Consider the following 21858-nt stretch of genomic DNA (forward strand, 5'->3'; position numbering starts at 1 on the left):
CAGACCAATACATTTACTTCCTACTTGACCTCTTTACACCTTCTATTCTCCCAGTTGTTTCTCTACTGCTTTTGTATTTTTAACTCATCTTCATCCAGAGCTCTAGTTCCTTCTTTGATTCCTTCTTTTGCTCTAACATAATTCAGCCTCTTTGAGCTATTCACATAGATAACTAGTTGGGACTCATCATATACATATGACTAACCTCTTCTTTTATTTCCTTCAACCAATTATCTTTCTGGCTCAGACACCCAACCCCTCTTGTGCATCTCAGCCAGAAAAGCTACTTCACCCCTATACTTCTACTACTAAGCACTGCAGGAAAAGTCCCACCTTGAAGTCTGTGTTGTCTACCTGCAATCTACACTGGGCTCAACCCTGTCTAAGATGACTTCTTTGAAGGAAGTCAACTTCCTCAATGGTTCACCATAACAAAAATATCAAATGCCATCATTATTGCAATTATAGTTAACATTTAATACCATATTAGTTCAGGTGAACAGCACAGGGGTTAGACATTTATATAACTTACAAAGGCATCCCCACATAAGTCTAGTTCCTACCTGCAAATGCCATCATTGAAAAATTTTACCCCACTATTCACTGTCAGCTGGCAGCTGACTCTGTCCACTGCTTATTTCACAGAGAAAATGGTTGTTTTTAAGTAAGAGCTCCATTAACTTCCTGTTTCTCAAAAGACAAAATTATCTGAATCCAAACAAAATTATCTAAATGCAACTTTCAGATGCTGTGAAAAATGTACCTCTTCTCCTCTGATCACAAATTGATCCCACTATATAGGTTTTCAGGATCTGTATTTCATTAATTATCTTCTGCATCTTCAACCTAAACCTGCTATTTGCCTTTGGCATATAAACATATCGAAGCTTATATTAACAACAAACCATTACCCCTGAAAAGAGTCACAGTCTAAACTGCTGGTCCATTTCACCTTTCACTCACATGTTAATCTGGTATTTGCACGAAATCAGTTTTCACAAATTATATCCTAGTTATGATATTTTTCAGTTCTTAATTCAATGTCTCTATACCATCTGATTACTCTTTTGTCAAGAACTTAAAACAGGACTTTGCAGAAAGAGCTGTTTTGAATCAGTAGAAAAGAAAGAAAAATACTAATTAAGAAAAATATTCATTCATATTCAAATTCATTCATTCAAAACATAAATGAGTAGCAGGGATTCAGCAATGAACATTAGGGCAGTTTGTATACACTGAATCCAAAGTGTAAAAACCACAGATGACTTTCATATGCTTAGGCTGAAACAATGGTGACACCATTGGGGAAAAATGTGAAAGCTGAAAAGAAAAATTTGGAAGGAGGAGACCTGGGTTAGAAATATGTAATTTTTTTTTTTTTAACATTTTGAGGTAACAGTTGCACAATGAATTGGAAAAGCTCTACGGATAGAAATACAAAAATAAGACAAAGGAAAACTCCAAGTATTGTTTTGAGAGTTTTAGTGATCAAGTTTTAATAAAAACAAGTGACTTCTCCACAGAGAAATAAATAGAAATAAAATCTAAAGGCATAACTTTAGGGATTATCCAGTTATAAGGAAAAACATAGCTAAAGAAGAGAAAGGCTCAAAAAGTAAACTGGGAAATAGTTTAACAAATAGAACAAAAGGGCCTGATCTAATCACATAAGCTATTTAAAAGCAGATAGTTTTACCATGGCCAAGTGGCTCAGTTGTTGAAGCATCAACCTTATACACAAAAGGACTCGGGTTCAATTCCTGGTCAGGGCAGATACCTAGGTTGCAGATTCAGTCCCCAGTCCATATGGGTACAGGAGAGAATGAATCAATACTTCTCTCTCATATAGATGTTTCTCTCTCTCTCTCTCTCTCTTCCCCCCTCAAATATCAATAAAAAAAAACATATCCTCACATGAGGATTTAAAAATAGAAAGAAAAATAAAAGAATAGCATGAGAGATGCCAAAGGAGACAAGTTTTAAGTACTAAGTGGTATATACAATTTAATTCTCCAGACAGACAGAGAAAGGACTAAGTAAAAGCCAAGGATTAAGCAGGAAGACATTCACTGGTAAAATTAAACAGGGCAACTACAATAACGAATTAATTGCAAAGATCCTTATAAGTTAAGCCTTTCAAGGTCTTTGTTCCTTATCTGAAGTGGCACCGAATAAATGATAATTCCCAAAAAACATGCCCTGGCTGGTGTAGCTCAGTGGATTGAGCAGGGGCCTGCAAACCACACGATCACGGTTGGATTCCCAGTCAGGGCACATGCTTGGGTCACAGGCCAGTTCCCAGCAGGGGACACACCAGAGGCAACCATACATTGATATTTCTCTCCCTCTCCCCTTCCTTTCCCCTCTAAAGATAAATAAAAAACAACTGAAGACCATCATAACTAGTTTTTTAAAAACCAAACATTTTGCTTAGAACAAACTTCCATTCTTGATTTTGTCTTTTTACATTAAAAGACACAAAGGTAAATGTAAAGTTCTTAGATACATTGAAAGTGCTTTACCAACCACAACAACTTTTTTTATTTTTATTGATGTTCGAATACAGTTGTCTCCATCTTCCCACCACCACTTTCCCCCACCATACCCATGCCCACCTCCCACCCTCAACCCCAACCCCCCTGAGCTCTGTCCATGGGTCCCTCATACATGATTATTTATGTCCCTTTTCCTTCTTTCCCACATTATTTGCTTCTCCCTTCCCCTCTAGTTACTGTCAGTTTGTTGTTGATTTCAATGTCTCTGGCTGCTTGCCAGCTTCTTTTGTTAATTAGGTTCCACTTATAGGTGAGATCGTAATGGTATTTGTCTTTTACCACCTGGCTTACTTCACTTAGTGTAATACTTTCCAGTTTCATCTATGTTGTCACGAAGGGTAGAAGCTCCTTCTTTCTTTCTCCTCCGCAGTATTCCATTGTGTACACGTACCATAGTTTTTTGGCCCATTCATTTACCAATGGGCACCTAGGATGCTTCTAGCACTTGGCTATTGTAAAGTGTGCTGCTATGAACATTAGGGTTCACAGGTTCTTTTGAATTAGTGTTTCAGGATTCTTAGGGTAAAACCCAGCAGTGGAATTGCTGGGTCAAAAAGCAATTCCATTTTTAGTTTTTAGAAGAAATTCCATACTGTTTTCCACAGTGGCTGCTCCAGTCTGAATTCCCACCAACAGTGCATTAGGATTCCCTTTTCTCCACAGTCCCACCATCACTACTGTTTGTTGATTTGTTTATGATAGCCATTCTGACTGGTATGAAGTGGTATCTCATTGTGGTTTTAATTTGCATCTCTTTGATGGCTACTGATGCTGAGCATCTTTTCATATGTCTCTGGGCTCTCTGTATGTCCTTGGAGAAGTGTCTGTTCAGGTCCCTTGCCCATTTTTTCATTGGATTGTTTGTCTTCCTGTTGTGGAGTCATGTGAGTTTATATATTTTGTAGATGAAACCCTTGTCCAACATATCACTGGCAAATATATTTTCCCATATAGTTGGTTCCCTTTTCATTTTGCTAATGTTTTCTTTAGCTGTGGAGAAGCTTTTTATTTTGATTAAGTCCCATTTGTTTATTCTTTCCTTTATATCCCTTGATCTAGGGGACATATCTGTGAAAATACTGCTGCGTGGAATATCTGAGATTTTCCTGCCTATCTTCTCTAGGACTTTCATGGTGTCACGACTTTATATTAAGACTTTTATCCATCTTGAATTTATTTTTGTGCATGGTGTAAGTTGGTGGTCGAGTTTCATTTTTTTACATGTAGCTGTCCAGATGTCCCAACACCATTTGCTGAAGAGGCTATTTTGATTCCATATTATGTTTCTGCCCCTTTTGTTGAATATTAATTAACCATAGAGACTTGGGTTTATTTCTGGGCTCTCTATTCTGTTCCACTGATCTATGTGTCTATTCTTAGGCCAGTACCAGACTGCTTCCATTACCGTGACCTTGGAATACAGTTTGATGTCAGGTATAGTAATCCCACCTACTTTGTTCTTTCTTAAAATTGCTGCAGCTAGTCAGGTTTGTTTATGGTTCCATATAAATATTTGAAGTGTTTGTTCTATATCTGTGAAATATGTCACTGGTATTTTGATAGGGATTGCATTGAATCTATAAATTGCTTTGGGTAGTATAGACATTTTGATGATGTTAATTCTTTCAATCCATGAACATGGTATACGCTTCCATTTGTTTGTGTCTTCCTTAATTTCTTTCTTCAGTCTAACCTCAACACCTTTGATGAGCATTTTTAATAAGTTAGGACTGCTCTGCTGAACATCTTAGTGCCATGACATCTATTCTTTACCCAGAGGCAATCATAAGTTCTTGCTAACAGCAGGACAGAAGGCTTCCTAGGTCACTAACTCTCATATAATCCAGTATGTTCATGTTCCATAGAAGATGCTAAAGTTCTGACAAGTCTACAACATAGACAGGCAGATACCTTGGCTTCCTGTTCTTGGCCAAATCCTCTAAATGTCTGCCAAGTACTGGTGAGGCATTAAGGTAGAAGACAATAAATTCAGAACACTTTCAGATTCAGACAATCGCACAAAGAAGAAAAGACAGGAAAGCTAGGGCGAATTTCTCCCCTGCCTATCTGGAAGAAAAATAGGTCATAACAAAGAGATGCACAGACCTTGCAAGAGCTAAAGACATAATTGAACCCAGGTGGCAAATTGCCATTACAATGCCCACAGAATGTAAAGAATGTAATTTTTATTCCCACAAGCCACTAATTTCTATTGTTCTCTCACATATTTCTTTTGTCAAGTGACCAAAACACTGGTGCTGCAAATGTTAATTCCACTGTACTGTTAAAAAATATACTATTAAAAAGTATATCACACTATAAAAATGTATCATGGGAAAATAAATACATAAAAGATTTATTTCTGGAAAATTTAGAAAAATAAAAATTATGTGATAAGGACTCAGCCTACCAGATATTAAAATGGATTTTATAGTTACAGTATTACAGAAGTTCAATACCAGAAGATGAACAGTGAGATGTACCAACAGCTCAGGGGAGAGTTCAAAAACAGATCCAAATAAATGGGGCCAGGATGAGCTGCTTGGACACAACTGAGCAGGCAACCAGGAGACATGAAGTGAGGTGAGGACAGCAATCAGTGGGGCCCAGTCTGAGGTGTGGAGCAAGGCCACACCTGACCAATGGGGCCCAGAAGACATTAGCTGAGTGGTGGGAGTGACATGAGGTGAGAGGGGAGTAAGGAACAAAAAGAAAAAAAAGGTACAAATACAGCAAAATTAATATATTATAAAATGATAAATAATATCAATAAAGAAAAGTGATGCTGTGACAATTGGCTGGTCATGAGAAAAAAGCAAAGCTGGATTTCAATCTTACTCCTTGACCAAGTATCAGACAATTCCATTCCTTTGTTCATTCACTCACTATTCCTTCATTCAGTATTACTTTAGGTGTTGGTATCAACACTTAGAGGCAAGATTCTTGACCTCATTAAGCTTACATGCTAGTAAGAAAATATACAAAAAGAATGAGAGACAGAGAACATACTGACAGCTCTCAGAGGGAATAGAGGTTAAGGGGGCTGCGTGAAAAGATGAAGGAGGGCTTCCTATCAAGATGGCAGTGTAGGTAGACATGGCTCACATGACCACATCAAAATTACAGCTGAACTGTGGAACAACTATCATTGAGGAATCTAAGAAATCAAGATGAATGGAAGTCTGATAACTATGAAATCAAGAGGAATAGAAGTCTAACAACTACAAAATTAAAGAAACCACATCCATCCAGACAGGTAAGATGGATGCAGACATGGAACAGGCTGATCTCACACTAAAGTGAATAAAAATTAGGGAAGGATATCTTGGGAATGAGGAGTCCCAGACCCACACCAGGCTCCCTAACCCAGGATACCAGTGCCAGGAAGAAGTGCCCAAAACATCTGGCTGAAAAAACAAGTGGGGATTGAGTTGGTGGAAAAAACTGCTGGAGCCCAAGTGGTTCCTCTTAAAGAACCCACACATGGACTCACCTACTCAGACTCACTCTCACTGAGCTCCTGCACCAGAGTTGCACCTTGAACGGCACCAGTGATATATAAGGAGAGACTGAAGTGTCTGGAATCAGGGCAAGCAGATGCCATTGCCCCTTTGCTGAGCCCTCAACCCCATAGAGCCATATATGAAACTCCAATAACTTGGCTAATACTGTGTGACCCACCTTGGTGATCCACAGATACTCTATGTTACCCAACTTACAGGCACAACCAAGCTGCTTCTCTGTAAGAATGGCTAGTCTTGGCTCCTAAGTCATATCAAACAAGCAACAGCTGGATTCAGTGAATCCTAGCAGCAGCTGGGCTAGAGTCACATCTTGTCTTCACCTGGGAATCTCCAAGCCCCGCTTAAGTAGCAGCCATCTCAGATTGCTTTATAGCTCAGGCAGGGTGCCCTGGGCAAAACACAGGTGGGAGCTGACCTTGGCTTGCACCATCTTGGAAACCCCAGGGCAAGTGTACCCAGTGGACAGCTACAGACCACGTCAGAGCACCATCACCTTGCCCCTGTATAGCTTATCCTCTACAGAGGGTGGATGTTGGTGGTAAATGGTCACAGCCAGTCCTTGCAGCTGACTAGTCCATTTAAATCCCACCCACTGATCTTCCAACAGCAACCAAGGCTCAATTACAAGAGGAGGGTATACTCAGCCCACACAAAGGGCATACCTTGAATACCCAGACTGGGTGATAGGGGAGGCTGTGCCACTGGACCCTATAGAACACCTACTACATTAGGCCACACTCCCAAGACACAGAGTCAAAAAAGCTCTACCTAATACATAAAAACAAACACAGGAGGCTGCCTAAAGGACGAGACAAAGACTTATGACTCAAATGAAAGCACAGATCAAAACCCCAGAGAAAGGGCTAAACAAAATGGAGATAGCAATCTATCAATGCAGAGTTCAAAACACTGGTTACAAGGATGCTTTAGGAACTTAATAAGGACCTCAGCAGCATAAAAAAGACCCCTTCAGAAACAAAGGGTACACTAACTGAAATGAAGAACAATTTACAGAGAAACAACAGTAGAATGGATGAAGCCAAGAATCACATGAATGATTTGGAACATAAAGAACTAAAAATCAACCATGCAAAACAAGAAGTAAAAAGATTCCAAAAAAATGAGGATAGTTTAAAGAGCTTCTGGGACAACTTTAAGAGGTACAACATTCACCTAATAGGGGAGCCAAAAGGAGAAGAGATATTGGAAATTCTAGCTGAAAAAACAATGAAAGAAAACGTCCCTAATTTGGTGAAGGAAATAGACATACATGTGTAGGAGGTGCAGAGAGTCCAAGTTATGATGGATACAAAGAGGCCCACTCCAAGACACATCATAATTAAAAGGTCAAAGTTTAAAGATAAAGAGAGACTGTTAAAAGCAAGAGAAAAGAAGTTAGTTACCAGAAGGTTGCCATATGGGAGGGATGTAGGGGAGAATGAGTGAAAAGGTAAGGGGATTAAGAAGTACAAAGAGGTAGTTATAGAATAGCCATGGAGATGTAAAGTACAGTACAGGAAATAGAGTAGTCAAAGAACTTACACATGTGACCCATCAACATGAATAAGGGTAGAGGATTGCCTGAGGGAGTAGGGGGTGCTGAGTAAAAGGGGCAAAGGCGGAAATGTCAGGACAACTGCAATAGCATAATCAGTAAAATATAATTAAAAATAAAACAAAAATAAAAATAAAAAAAGCAAGCAGATAAAAGGTCTGTCCAGAAAGTGTCCAGCCATGTACTATGAAAAAGAGACATATTTATTGAAGACAGAAGATTAGGACAATATGTCTCTTGGGACCTTGCACAGTTCTCCCAATCGCCCCCAGCTGCCCCATAGTATTTTGCTGAATCTCATCGACAGTCTGAAATCTCTACCCTTTCAAAGGTGATTTTAGTTTTGGAAAAAGCCAGAAGGCACAGGGTGCCAAATTTTGGGCTATAATGGGGGCTGAGTCACCTGAGTGATTTGATTTTTTCACCAAAAAACTGTGCAGCAAACACGATGCATGAGCTGTTACATTATTGTGATGAAGCTGCCCATCACCAGTTGCCCATAACTGTGGCCTTCTGAATCATCCAAATAGTTTCTGTGGAGGCATACAGAGCCATTTCAATGTAGGGAGCCATTTGGCATGGCATGGGAATGTATCTCAGCTCCCACTCGGAAAGGCCAGTGGGAAGCAAGCTTCCAGCACACAGGAGCCACGTCCATGGATAGGATCTACCATGGGAAATCAGGCCTGCATTGCACCTAGGCTATGAGATTTGCTTTTGCTAAAACTCCCTCACTCTGAATTGAGGCACAAGTGCTTACTGTAACTTCCTAAAATCTATGCTAAACCTCCCAAGCATGGAGTGTAACCAGTTCAACCACTTTTCCCCTTGGTCTGCAACATCCTTCTCTGTAAAGCAACATTTTTTCCTTTGTTATCACCTGCAGCGAACCTGTGCATAGTAAATAAGGACCATCCTCAATATAATGTATCCAGAAAAGCAATAAAAGCCTGTCCAAGCAGGGACCCAGACCCTCTCTCTCACTTAGAGAGTGGCCATGCCGTCTCCTTTTCTCCACAGGACTTCTCTTATCCATGAGTATTTGTTCAGAGCCGCCACAACACACAGATCCTGCTGGCCAGGATCCGCATCATGGAGGAATGTAGGAATGTTCAAGCTTCAGACAAAATTGGATACAGATTCACTGCTCTACTCAGTCATTGTGAATGCAATGGCCATACAGTACATGTGCTTACTCAATGGTGTCTACCTTCCCCACTAACTAGTACTGTGAAGTAGTCATTGTTCCCGCATGTACATTCCAGTTCACTCTCCTTAGTTGCCAGGTTATACTGATGTGGTACAAACCATTCTTGTTGTATGTTAGGCTGGACTTTTTCCAGACAGACCTCATACATGTATGTTATAACTATAAGTTATACATTATAAATTCTATGAAAGATGACCAAGAATAATTTCTCTGATGAAGTAAAAGGAGGAGGAGCCACCATGACAAAAACAAACAATCCCCCTCCCCCCAAAAACCTCAAAACTCTTTTGAGATAGAGTGTTCTACATAAAAGAAAGAACAAGTATAAAGGCTTGGCAGGTATGTAAAGAACAGTAAGCTAAACTCCTTACTGTAGACTAAGTGCCACTGGAGTGCCTTAAGCAGAGTGTTGACTTCTCTTAATGTACATATTTTAAAATTTACTCTGGCTGCTGGTGAAAAAATGGACTCTAAGATAAAAAAGAAGAAGAAAACAAGTCAGCAAACTACACAGTATTCCAGGCAACAAATGATAATGTTTGTACTTAAGTGGTGACAATAGAGAGAATAGACAAGATATAAAGTATATTTTAGACTAACAGAGCTCTGAATTGGTTTATATGTTTAGTATTGAAAAATAAGTGAAAAGTTAGTCTTTTGTCCAAAGCAACTTAGAAGACAGTGAAGTTATTTACTCAAAAGGTAAGAATAAGCTTAGAAAAGCAAAACAAAACAACGAACCCAAAGTTCAGTTTTGAACGCGTTAAAATTTGAGATGGCTATCAGACACCCAATTGAATACAAGAAATTAATTAACACAGTAGTAACCTCTTAATAGTAAAGGACTAAGAGACTGTAACTTACCACCAGATGTACACATTATTTTTTCAATTAAACTGTTAATAATATGAACACTAAGTAGTAGATTGCTTTTTAAAAAGTCCATGTATAGTACAGTTATACTTCAACTTTATCTTATAGACTTTTACAAGTTATACTTTATATGCATAGTAATTTTAATAATTTATAATGCAAATATTGTCAATTCTACCACCACAGAATCTAAATGCTCACTCCTCCTTGAAATCTCTTACAATCCTCTTTTCCCCAGTCTCTCTCTCAGATAGAAAAGCTCCTTTCTCTCAATCCTTACAGCTCTTGTTCATAAGCAGGATGGCAAAATAGTTAAGTACCTGGGCTCAGGAACCAAACAGTATGGATTCAAATCAGGTCCTGCCACTACTGCATTTTGCCACATGTAAGGCACACTTTTTTGCCCAAACTTTTTAGGGAAAATAAGGATGTGCATTATACATGGGTAGTACTAACTCCTTACCTATGTTTTTTAATTCTTTTATTTATGTTTATGTGTTAAATGTGTAACTCTAGAAAGAAAAATTTCTTGTACCATAATATGTTAAAAATAAATGCTAAAACTCCTTTAAAATAAAAAAGTACCTAAATATAAACAAATAAAAAAATTGAGTCAAAAAAATTAAAAAGTGAAAGTTTGGGCAAAAAACATGGTGAGCATTACACACAAGAGTGCATTATGCAAGGCAAAATGTGGTAGTTTGAGCAAATTAATCTTTTGTGCCTCATTTCTTCATTTATAAAACAGGTTAGATAAATCGTTAACTCAAGAGTTGTGGAAATTAAATAATAACACAGGTAAAGTCCCAGAGTGACACAGTGGCACTTAAGACATGTTAACTACTACTAAAATTATGATAAATAGAAAGTAATTTGAAACATTCGGCTGGGCTTTTGTAAATTAAAGGCAAACAAGACAGGTTCAATTTCTATATGCTCTACACTGGCAAATTATGAGTTCTGTTGAAAAGGCAGTCATGCCCTGGATGGTATGGCTCAGTGGATTGAATGCCTATGAACATAAAGGTCATTGGTTTGATTCTTAGGTAGGTGGGTTGTGGGCCATGCCATCAGTCTGGGGCATGCTAAAGGCAACCAACTGATTTATATCTCACCCATCAATGTTTCTCTCCCTTTTTTTCTCCCTCATTCCCCTCTCTCTAAAAATAATTTTTAAAAAAGCTTAAGAAAAAAAGGATAGTCATACAACATAGTAGCGAAAATAGTGAAAAGCTAGCAAACTTGTGTAAATAATCATTTAAAAATATATTTTATTTACTCTTTACTGTATTGTTCCATTACCATTTAGTCTGCTTATACCCTCCTCTCATCAGCAATCACCACACTGGTGTCCATGAGTTCTTTTTCCTTTTTGCTCAATCCCTCCACACCCTAACCTCCACCCCCACCACTAGCTATCATCTGCTCTCCATCTATGAGTCTGTCTCTGTTTTGCTGGTTAGATCAGTTTGTTCATTAGATTCCACGTATGAGTGAAATCAGAGAGTATTTGTCTTTCTCTGACTGGCTTATTTCACTTAGCATAATGTTCTCCAGGTCCACCCACACTATTCCAAAGGGTAAAATTTTCATCATTTTTATAGCTGAGTAGAATTCCACTGTCTAAGTGTCCCACAGTAGTTTTATTCACTCATCTACTGATGGACACTTGGGCTGCTTCTGTATTTTGGAGATTGTAAATAATACTGAAATAAACATAGAGGTGCTTATCTTTTTTCAAATCAGTGTTTTGGGTTCCTTTAGATATGTTCCCAGAAGTGGTAATGCTGGGAGAAAAGTCAAATCCATTTTTAATTTTTTGAGGCATCTCCATATTGCTTTCTACACTGGTTGCACCAGTTGCATTCCCACTGATAGTGCAAAAGGGTTCCTCTTTCTCCATATCCTCATCATCCCTTGTTTGTTGATATATGGATGATAGCCATTCTGACAGGTGTGAGATGGTATCTCAATTATTTTAATTTGCATTTTGCTGATCACTGGGGACACTGAGCATCTTTTCATATGTTTGTTGGCCATGTGTATGTCCTCTTTGGAGAAGTGTCTATTCAGGTCCTTTGCCAATTTTCTGAGTTTTTTAGGTTGATTGGTGTTGGGTTTTGTAAGTTCTTTACAAATTTTGGTTATTAACCCCTTATCAGATGTATCAGCAAATATGTCATCCCATTCTAGGACTGCCTTTTAATTTTGTTGATTTCCTTTGCTGTGCAAAATGATTTTAGTTTGACGTAGTCCCATTTGTTTATTTTTTTCTTTTGTTTCCCTTGCCTGGGGAGATATGTATGACAAAAAATTACTACAGGCAATGTTGAAAATTTTGCTGCCTCTGTTTTCTTCTAGGATTTTTATGGCTTTGGTATTTTTAGATGTTTTATATTTATTCTTGTCTATGGTGAAAGAAGGTGGTCTAATTTCATTTCCCTGCACATACTGTCCAATTTTCCTAACACCATTTATTGAATAAACTATCTTTAGCCCACTATAAATGTTTGCTTCCTTTTTTGAATATTGATTGATTATAGAGGAGTCAGTTTCTTTCTGAGCTCTCTATTCTGTTCTGGTGATCTATGTGTCTGTTTTTATGCCAGTATCAGGCTATTTTTATTACTATGGCCTTGTAGTATAGTTTGATATCAGGTAGCATGATTCCTCCAACTTTGTTCTTCTTTCTCCAAATTGCTGTTGCTATGCAGGACCTTTTGTGGTTCCATGTAGATCTTTGAAATATTTGTTCTAGTTCTGTGAAATATGGCATTAGAATCGTGATAGAAACTGCACTAAATCCACAGATTGCTTTGGGTAGTAGGGACATTTTGATGATGTTAATTCTTCCTATCCATGAACAATGTGCTTGCCTCTGCTTATTTGTATCTTCTTCAATTTCCTTCTTCAGCATCTTATAATTTTCCAAGTACAGGTCTTTTACATCATTAGATTTATTCCTAGGTATTTCATTCTTTTTGAAGCAATCATAAATTGAATTTTTAAAAAACTTCCCAGTTATTGGTATATAAAAATGCAACATTTCTGGATATTAATTTTGTATCCTGCTATGTTGCTGAATTCATTGATCAGTTCTAGTAGTTTCCTGGTGAAATTTTCGGGATTCTCTATGTACAATATCATGTCTTCTGTAAATAAAGAATTTGACTTCTTCCTTTCCAATTAGAATACCTTTTATTTCTTCTTCTTGTCTGACTGCTATGGCTAGGCCTTCCAGTACTATGTTGAATAAAAGAGGTGAAAGTGGGCATCCCTGTTTTGATCCAGATCTTAAGGGGAATGCTTGTAGTTTTTCCTCATTGAGTATCATGCTAGCAGTGTGTTTGTCACATATGGCCTTTGATTAAGTTTAGGTTTGTTCCCTCTATTTCCACTTCGCTAAGAGTTTTGATCATAAACCAGTGCTGGATTTTATCAAAAGCTTTTTTTTTAATCTACTGATGTATCACATAATTTTATCCTTCATTTTGTTTATGTGGTGAATTACATTTATTGATTTGTGAATGTTGTACCAACCTTGCATTCCCAGAATAAATCCCACTTGATCATGGTGTATGATCTTTCTGATAGATTGCTATACTTGGTTGGCTAACATTTTGTTGAGAATTTTAGCATCTATGTTCAACAAGGATATAGACCTGTTAATTTTCTCTTTGTAGTGTCTTTACCTGGTTTTGGAATTAGGATAATGCTGGCCTCAAAAAACAAGCTTTGGAGCCTTCTGTCCTCTTGAATTTTATGAAGTAGTATGAGAAAGAGAGGTGTTAGTTCTGGGAATCTTTGGTAAAATTCACCTGTGACACCACCTGGTCCAGGGTATTTGTTGGTTGGGAGTTTTTTGATTAGTGCTTCAGTTTCACTCTGTAATCTGTCTAGTCAGATTCTCCACTTCTTTCTGATTTAGTTTTTGAATACTGTATATTTCTAGGAATTTATCCATTTTGTCCAGGTTGTCCAGTATGTTGGCATATAATTATCCATACTATTTTCTTTAAATCTGTTTCTTCAGTGTAAGTTATAATTTTTCCTCTTTCATTTCTGAATTTATTTGGGTCCTTTCTCTTTTTTTCTTGATGAGTCTGGTTAAATGTTTATCTTTTCAAAGAACCAGCTCCTGGATTGACTGATCTTTCATACCACTTTTTTAGGCCCTATTTCATTCATTCCTGCTCTCATCTTTCTTATTTCCTTCCTTCTGCTCACTGTAGGCTCCATCTGTTTTCTTTCTCAAGTTTCCTTAAGTGAGAAGTTAGATTGTTTATTTGGACTTTTCCTTGTTTTTTGAGATAGGCCTGTAATGCTACAAATTTTCCTCTTAGGATTGCTTTCCCAGTGTCCCACAGATTTTGTATTGTTGTGTCCTGATCTTCATTTCTTTCAAGGTCTCTTGATTTCTTCCTTGGTCTTGTTTTGTTGACCTATTCATTGTTTAATAACATATTATTTAGCTTCCATGTCTTTGCATGTTTTTCAGTGTTCTCGTGATTGATTGATTTCTGGTTTCAAGCATGGTGGTCAGAGAAGATCTTTCATATGATTTCAATCTTCTTAAATTTATTAAGACTTGTTGTTGTGTGTCCTAACATGAGATGTGTCCTAGAAAACATTCCATGTACACTTGAAAAGTATTTAAATTCTGCTGTTTTGGGATGAAATGCTCTGAAGCTATCAGTTAAATACATTTGATGTAATGCGCCATTTAAGGCCTGTCTCCTTATTGATTTTCTGCCTTGAAGCTCCACCCACTGAAATCAATGGAGGGTTAAAATTCCCAACTATGACTATTTCTGTCCAGCTGTCCTTTTTACATCCATCAAAATTTGTTTTACATATTTAGGTGTTCTTATGTTGGGTGTGTAAATGTTTACTGAGGTTATATCTTCTTGTTTGATTGTACATTTTATCATTATGTAGTGTCCTTGTTTGTCTCTAACTACAGACTTGGTTATAAAGTCTATTTTATATAAGCACTGCTACCCCAGCTTTTCTCTCTTTTCTAGTTGAATGAAATATCTTTTTCTAATCCTTCATTTTTAGTCTGTGTCTATCTTTCAATTTGAGATAGGTCTTGGATGCAGCATATATATGGGTCTTGTTTCCTTATCCATTCAGTTACCCTATATCTTGCAGTCAGGGCATTTAAGCCATTTCCATTTAAGGGGAGTACTGATAGATATTTATGTAGTGGCATGTTATTGCTAGACTATTTTCCTCTGTTTTTTTCTTTCTTTCTGTTTTTCTTCTTCTTAAAGCAAGCCCTTTAACATTTGTTGTACTACTGGTTTGGTGTCAACAAACTCCTTTGACTTTTTCTTTTCTGGAAAGCTCCTTATTTCTCCTTTCATTTTACATGATAGCCTTGCTGGATAAAATAGTCTGATAGTAGGTTCCTGTTCTTCATAACCTTGACTATTCCATGCTACTCCCTAATGGCCTCAAATGTTTCTGTAATCAAATGAGTGTTTCATTGGGGTGCCTTTGTAGGTAACTACCTGCTTTTCTATCAGGCTTTTAGGATTCCCTTCTTTCCCTTAAGCACTAACTTTTTTAAAAAGTTTTTAAAAATTTTTTTAAAGATTTTATTTATTTGTCTTTAGAGAGGAAGGGAAGGAGAGAAGGAGAGAAATATCAATGTATGGTTGCTTCTTGTGAGTCCCCTGCTGGGAACTGGCCTGCAACCCAGGCGTGTGGCCTGACTGGGAATCGAACCGCGATCGTGTGCTTTGCAAGGCCGTGCTCAATCCACTGAGCTACACCAGCAAGGGCTTTAAACAGTTTTTAAAAAGATTTTATTTATTTGTTTTTAGAGAGAAAGAAAGGGAGAGAAATATCAATGTGCGGTTGCCTTGAGTACAACCCTTCCTGGGGATCGGACACGCAACCTAGGCATGTACCCTGAACTGGGAATCAAACTGGTGACTCTCTGGTTCACAGCCCACATTCAATAAGCCTTGACATTTTCATTATGATGTGTCTCACTATAGGCCTCTTTGGGTACAATATGTTTGGGCCTCTCTGAGCTTCTAGAATTTGTGTGATATTTTCCTTCCCCAGGGTAGGGAAGCTTTGGTCATTCTTTTTTTAATATATCTTATTGATTATGCTATTACAGTTGTCCTATTTATTTCTCCCCTTTATTCCCCTTCACCAGGCATCCCCTTCAACCATCATTCCCCCCCTTAGGTTCATGTCCATGGGTCATAAATCTAAGTTCCTTGGCTTCTCCATTTCCCATACTTTTCTTAACCTCTCTGTCTGTTTTGTACCTACCATTTATGCTTCTTATTTCCTATACATTTTTGCCCATTATCCCCCTTCCCCATCCCTGCTGAAAACCCTCCATGTGATCTCCATTCCTGTGATTCTGTTCCTGTTCTAGTTGTTTGCTTAGTTGGTTTTTGTTTTTAGCTTCCATTGTTGATAGTTATATGAGTTTGTTGTCATTTCACTGTTCATATTTTTAATCACCTGTTTCTTAGATATATCCACTTAATGTTTCATATAATAAGGGCTTGGGGATGAAGAACTCCTTTAACATGACCTTACCTGGGAAACACTTTATCTGCTTTTCCATTCTAAATGATAGGCTTGCTGCATAGAGTAATCTTGGACGTAGGTCCTTGCCTTTCACAACTTTGAGTGCTTTTTTTCAGCCCCTTTTTGCCTTCAGGTTTCTTTTCAGAAATCAGCTGATAGTTTTAAGAGCACTCCTTTGTAGGTAACTGTCTCCTTTTCTCGTGCTGCTTTTAAGATTCTCCTCTTATTTTTAATCTTGGGTAATGTAATCATGGTGTGCCTTGGTGTGTGTCTCCTTAGGTCCCACTTCTTCTGGAGACTCTGAGCTTCCTGGACTTCCTGGAAATATACTCCTTTGCCAAGTTACAGAAGTTCTCCCCATTACGTTTTCACATAAGTTTTCAATTTCTTGATCTCCCTCTTCTCCTTCTAGTGCCCCTGTGGTTCAGATGTTGGAACATTTAAAGTTGTCCTGGAGGTTCCTGAGCCACTCCTCATTTTTTTGAATTTTTGTTTCCTCATTCTGTTCTATTTGAATGTTTATTTCTTTCTTCTGCTCCAAATCATTAATTTGAGTCCCAGTTTCTTTCCTGTCACTGTTGGTTCCTATATATTTTCCTTGATTTCACTTTGCATAGCCTTCACTCCCTCTATTTTGCAACAACACTCAATCATTTCTGTGATCATCCTGATTATCAGTATTTTGAACTGTGCATCTGATGGTTGGCTATCTCTTCATCGCTTAGTTGTATTTTTTCTGGATCTTTGATCTGTTCTTCCTTTTGGGCCATATTTTTTTGTCTTGGCACACCTGTTTCATAGTAAGGGGCAGAGCCTTAGGTCTTCACCAGGGCAGGGCAACCCACTTTGCTATGTTGTGGTGCTGTATGTGGGGGAGGGGTCCAAAGGGAACAGTGCCCTCTACTCAGCTTTCCCCCAGCTTTCAATCACTTTTCCCGTTACCCAAAAGCAAATGGGCCCTTCAGGTGGATTCCTGGGTGGGTGGATTAGCATACATTCTAGGACCCTGTGGGCCCCTCCAAGCAACTTTCTTGTGAGGCTAGGAGTTTCTCCTGCCACCACAACCTCCACAGGTTTTTTCAGTCAAAGGTTTTGAGGCTTTATTTCCCCTGGGTTGCACGATCTGTCTTGCTCCCTAGTCGTTCCTCCCAGTTTATCTGCACCCAAGCATGGGACCACCTGGTCTGCCAGCCACTGCCTTGCCAGGAGTCCTCTCCACCCTGGCTGCCTGTCTCTGCTCCTCCCATGAGTCTGAATGAATGTTTCTTTTTTAACATCTTCATTGTCAGACTTCCATACAGTTTGGTTTTCTGGCAGTTGTAGTTATTTTTTGTTTTTAAATTTGTTGTTTTCCTTCTTTCAGTTGTGTAAGGAGGCAAAGTGTATCTACCCATACCTCCACCTTGGCCAAAAGTTGGTCATTTCTTCAAATATGTTCCCAATCCCTTGTGCACTCTTTTCTCCTTCTGGTATTGCCATTAGAATTTTGTTATACTTCACAATGTACAAAATATTCCTTACACATTCCTCATTTTTAAAAATTCTTTTTGCTGCTTTGCCTGGGTGTTTTTTCTACCTTGTCTTCCAAATCACTGACTCAATACTCTGCTTCATCTAACCTACTGATTATTCCTTCCAGTGTTCTATTTATCAGATATGGCTTTATTTCTGAGTGGTTGATTTTTATGGTTTTTCTGTCTTTTTCAATGCTGTTGAGCAACCTTATAATCATTACTCTAAGCTCTATCTGCTAAATTGCTTGCCTCCATTTCATCTACTTTTTTTTCTGGAGAATTCTCTTGTTCTTTCATTTAGGGTCTGTTTCTTTGTCATCTCATGTGGCTGCTTCCTTGTATTTTGTGCCTTAGTTGTTTAACTAATCAGCTGTTAAAGTGATCAGTTATTAATCTAATCAAGCTGTACTGAGAAGTCAGGCTTAAGCACCACAGGATGAGGCAGAGCAACTCCTAAGGGTGGGGTTATTGCTTCCCCTCAAGCTGAAGCCTCTTGGAGAGGAATGCTTTCTCTGCTTCAGAAAGGTGTCTTCTGGGCCCTGGCTAGTGTAGCTCAGCAGACTGAGCATGGGCCTGTGAACCAAACAACCACAGGTGGATTCCTAGTCAGGGCAAATGTCTGGGTTGCAGGCCAGTTCCCAGTGGGGGGTGCACAACAGACAACCATACACTGATATTGCTCTCCCTCTCTCCTTCCCTTCCCCTCTAAAGATAAATAAATAAAATCTTTAAAAAAAAAAGGTGGCTTCTGCAGTATGGAGAAACACCAATGTGCTGCAAGAGAAACATCAGTCGCTGCCTCTCATACACTCCCATTTGGGAATCTGGCCCACAGCTCAGGCATGTGCCCTGACTGGGAATTGAACCAATGACCTTTCAGTTTGCAAGCTAATGCTCAATCCACTGAGCGACACCAGCCAGAGCTAAGAACAGTCTTAAAATTAACAGCATTCAAAATAGGTTTCTAGAAACAAATGAAAGTAGTCATGGTGATCCACAGACCACTAAAAACCACCTATACTCCATTTTATCTAGGTCTTTATTATGGTGCAATTGCCAATACGTGAGTAATATCTTCTACTTACTCATTCCATTGTAGGGAATTTGGTTGGTAGTAAAATTTAACTCAAAATTTTTTAGTTATACTTGATGAATTTTTAAAGCAGTTCATGGCAAAACTGTGTAAATTACAGGATAACAGATGTATTTTAATTTCTTATTAGCAGTTTAAAGGGTTTTTTAAACTGATAGTTAACAGTCATTCATTTGTTTCCATATGCTAAATATCTGCTAAGCATTCTACATGCTCTTTGAAAAAGACTTGGAAAATAATAAAAATGTCAAAAATTTAAAATAATGAGACTGAAGTAATCATCACTTTGTTAGCGTTCATGATCTCATCTATATACACATGTATTATTTACACACAAAATAATTTTAATACAGAATTGGGATTTGGCATATACAGTTTTATATTCTTGTTACCTATTAGGTTTGATTTTACTTACTGTTAATTAAAAGTTACATGTGAATATTGTTACATGTTGACACTATATACTGACAAGGTAACAATAGCAGGACTCTGTAATGTATTTTTTTTTTGTTTTGTGATCTTGTATATTTTTCTTCTAAAAGTTTTATGTTTGCCATGTGGACTAGTTATATATTGCTTTGTCTAACAAACAACAACAACAACAAAATGACAGGTGACTTTCACTAAAAATTAACCTAAGTTAGTTAGAAGTTAGTTGAAGTATTGGTCATGCCATGATGAGTTTGTGAAATGTATGGTAAGAATACACATTAAAAATATGCTTTAGGCAGAATTTCAGGGAGATCCAAGATGACAGAGCAGTAAGTAGAAGCTACACTAACTTCTTCCCAGAACCAATCTGGAATTACAACTAAATTGTAGAAAAATCATCCAGAATAACCAAGTAATAAGTAGCTGGAGAGAAGCCTTATAACCAAGGGCAGAGAGAAGAAACCACTTCACCACAACATGACTGGTAGGGAGTATGGAGACATGAGAGGACTGGCTGGGCTCCCATTGGAGGCAGCTGAAGTTCCAGAGAAATATGTCAGTCACCAGTGTGTTCCCTTGAGAAGTGTAGGGTCCCAAACCCAAGCTGGGCTCCCAGCATACAGCACCAGAGCCAGAAAGAAACCCAGATTATATTCACTGTGAAAAGCAGAAGGGTTTCTGCCTGCCAGGGAGAGATGGCTGGAGACACAGAGAGCCTCTTAAAGGGCCAATGCACAAAGTTTTGTTTGTAGCCACATAGCCTGGGCTCCAGCAAAGAGGGAGGGCAGAGTGGACTAGAGATGCTTGAAGAAAGCATGGGGCTGGAGACTCTGGAAGACAACAGAAGTAATGGCTACCAGGATCCCTGTGATGACTCATTCCCTTTCTTAATTCCTCCCTCCTCCTCTTTCTGAAAATGAATAAAATCTTAAAACAAACAAACAAAAAGACTATGTTCTTGTAAGTACCGTATTTTGCCATATATAATGCACACTCATTTTTACCCCAAACTTTCAGGAAAATATTCTTCCATTTGAAGTTGTCTTTTTAAATATTTTATTTATTTATTTATTTTTAGAAAGGGAGAGAGGAAGAGAAACATCAATCTGTTGTTGCCTCTCACATACCCCCTATTGGGGACCTTGCCTGCAACCCAGGCATGTACCCAACTGAGAATCAAACCACCAACCCTTTGGTTTCCAAGCCCATGCTCAATTTACTAAGCTACACCAGCCAGGGCTCGTTTGAAGTTTATAATTCAATTATTTATTTATTTGTTTGTTTGTTTATATTTAGATGATTGGTTTTTGTATTACAAAAGAATTTTAGCATTTATTTCTGATTATATTATGGTAAAAAAAATTTATGTAACAAATAATTACAAAACACAAGAACAGACATAAGGTATTTCAGGTGCTGCCCATGTATAATGCTTATTTTTCCCTCAAAAATTTGAACAAAAAAGTGTGCATTATACACGGCAAAATACACATATCTGTCTGTAACAATTATAGACTCAGGTCTATAAAAACCAAGCTGCCACCCCCTTTTCACTTTGCCAATTGGACTGGTGTCTTTATTGGCCATTCAAATGGGGCAAAGGAACTATCCTTTAAAACTCAGGCAAACTGGGTGTTTGTCTTGTATCCTGCCAGAGGAAACAAGTTGAAGAAAAAAAAAAAACCAACCCAAGCTGCCAAATGAAGCATAACCAATTGATACTGTCAGTATGTTAGCAACTTATTAATTTTATCTGTCATATTCATTTTTTTAAATTATTGGTAAAGTTTTTGAAAATAGTAATTTAGTAGACAGAAAAACTTATATTGGTAAAATTCTGTATATAGTAATTTTTTTCTGACAACTGGAAGAAAACTGTAATTATTCAATTAAAGAAATAAAAGACTAAGTCCAACTTAAATTACTTATTTACATCTAGCATATTATGTAAATTATTGGGCAAAGGTAAGTACTGTCTTTCTCTTCTTTCTAGGATTACTTTGGATTTCTGCTTCATATAAAACAATTTTTTTCCAGATTTATTTATATATAATCCTTCACCAAATCTTCTACCTAAAAGTCAGACTTCCAGCCAAGATGGAGGGGTACACAGATATACTCTGCTTCCTCATACAAGCAAAAGGAGGACAACAACAAACTTAAAAACAAAAAATTAACCAGAACTGCCAGAAAACTGAACTGTATGGAAGTCGACAATGAAGGTGTTAAAGAAGAAACATTCATCCAGACTGGTAGGAGAGGTGGAGATGGACAGCTGGAGCAGAAAAAACTTATGGCAAGGTGATGGCCGCAGGACCGGGGAGGCCAGGTGGACAGCTGGTGGACCATGTGAGGTGACAGATGACTGACTGGGCGGTCCCACACTTGGGAGCAGATAAACTGAGAGGAACAACTAGGGAGCGAAATAGAATGTGCAACCCAGGGTTCCAGTGCAAGGATATAAAATCCTCAAAACTTCTGACTGAAGAATTCTGTGGGGGTTGAGGCACTGGGAGAAACTCCCAGCCTCACAAGAGACTT

General features: G+C 38.1%; 1 protein-coding gene and 1 non-coding gene across 5 annotated transcripts in view; one reads left to right on the top strand and one right to left on the bottom strand.

The window, feature by feature from the left end:
* The window catches only part of BRD10 (bromodomain containing 10), a 140627-nt gene that overhangs the window by 98946 nt on the left and 19823 nt on the right, over positions 1 to 21858 (bottom strand). The gene's annotated exons all lie outside the window — the stretch shown is intronic.
* LOC118980046 (small nucleolar RNA SNORA27) lies at positions 20858 to 20983 on the top strand. The gene has a single exon (XR_005065042.1). It is a non-coding gene; the product is annotated as a small nucleolar RNA SNORA27 (small nucleolar RNA).

The sequence above is a fragment of the Sturnira hondurensis genome, unplaced genomic scaffold (assembly GCF_014824575.4).
Source record: "Sturnira hondurensis isolate 20B ecotype Veracruz unplaced genomic scaffold, ASM1482457v3 Scaffold0022824, whole genome shotgun sequence".
Lineage (NCBI taxonomy): Eukaryota > Metazoa > Chordata > Mammalia > Chiroptera > Phyllostomidae > Sturnira > Sturnira hondurensis.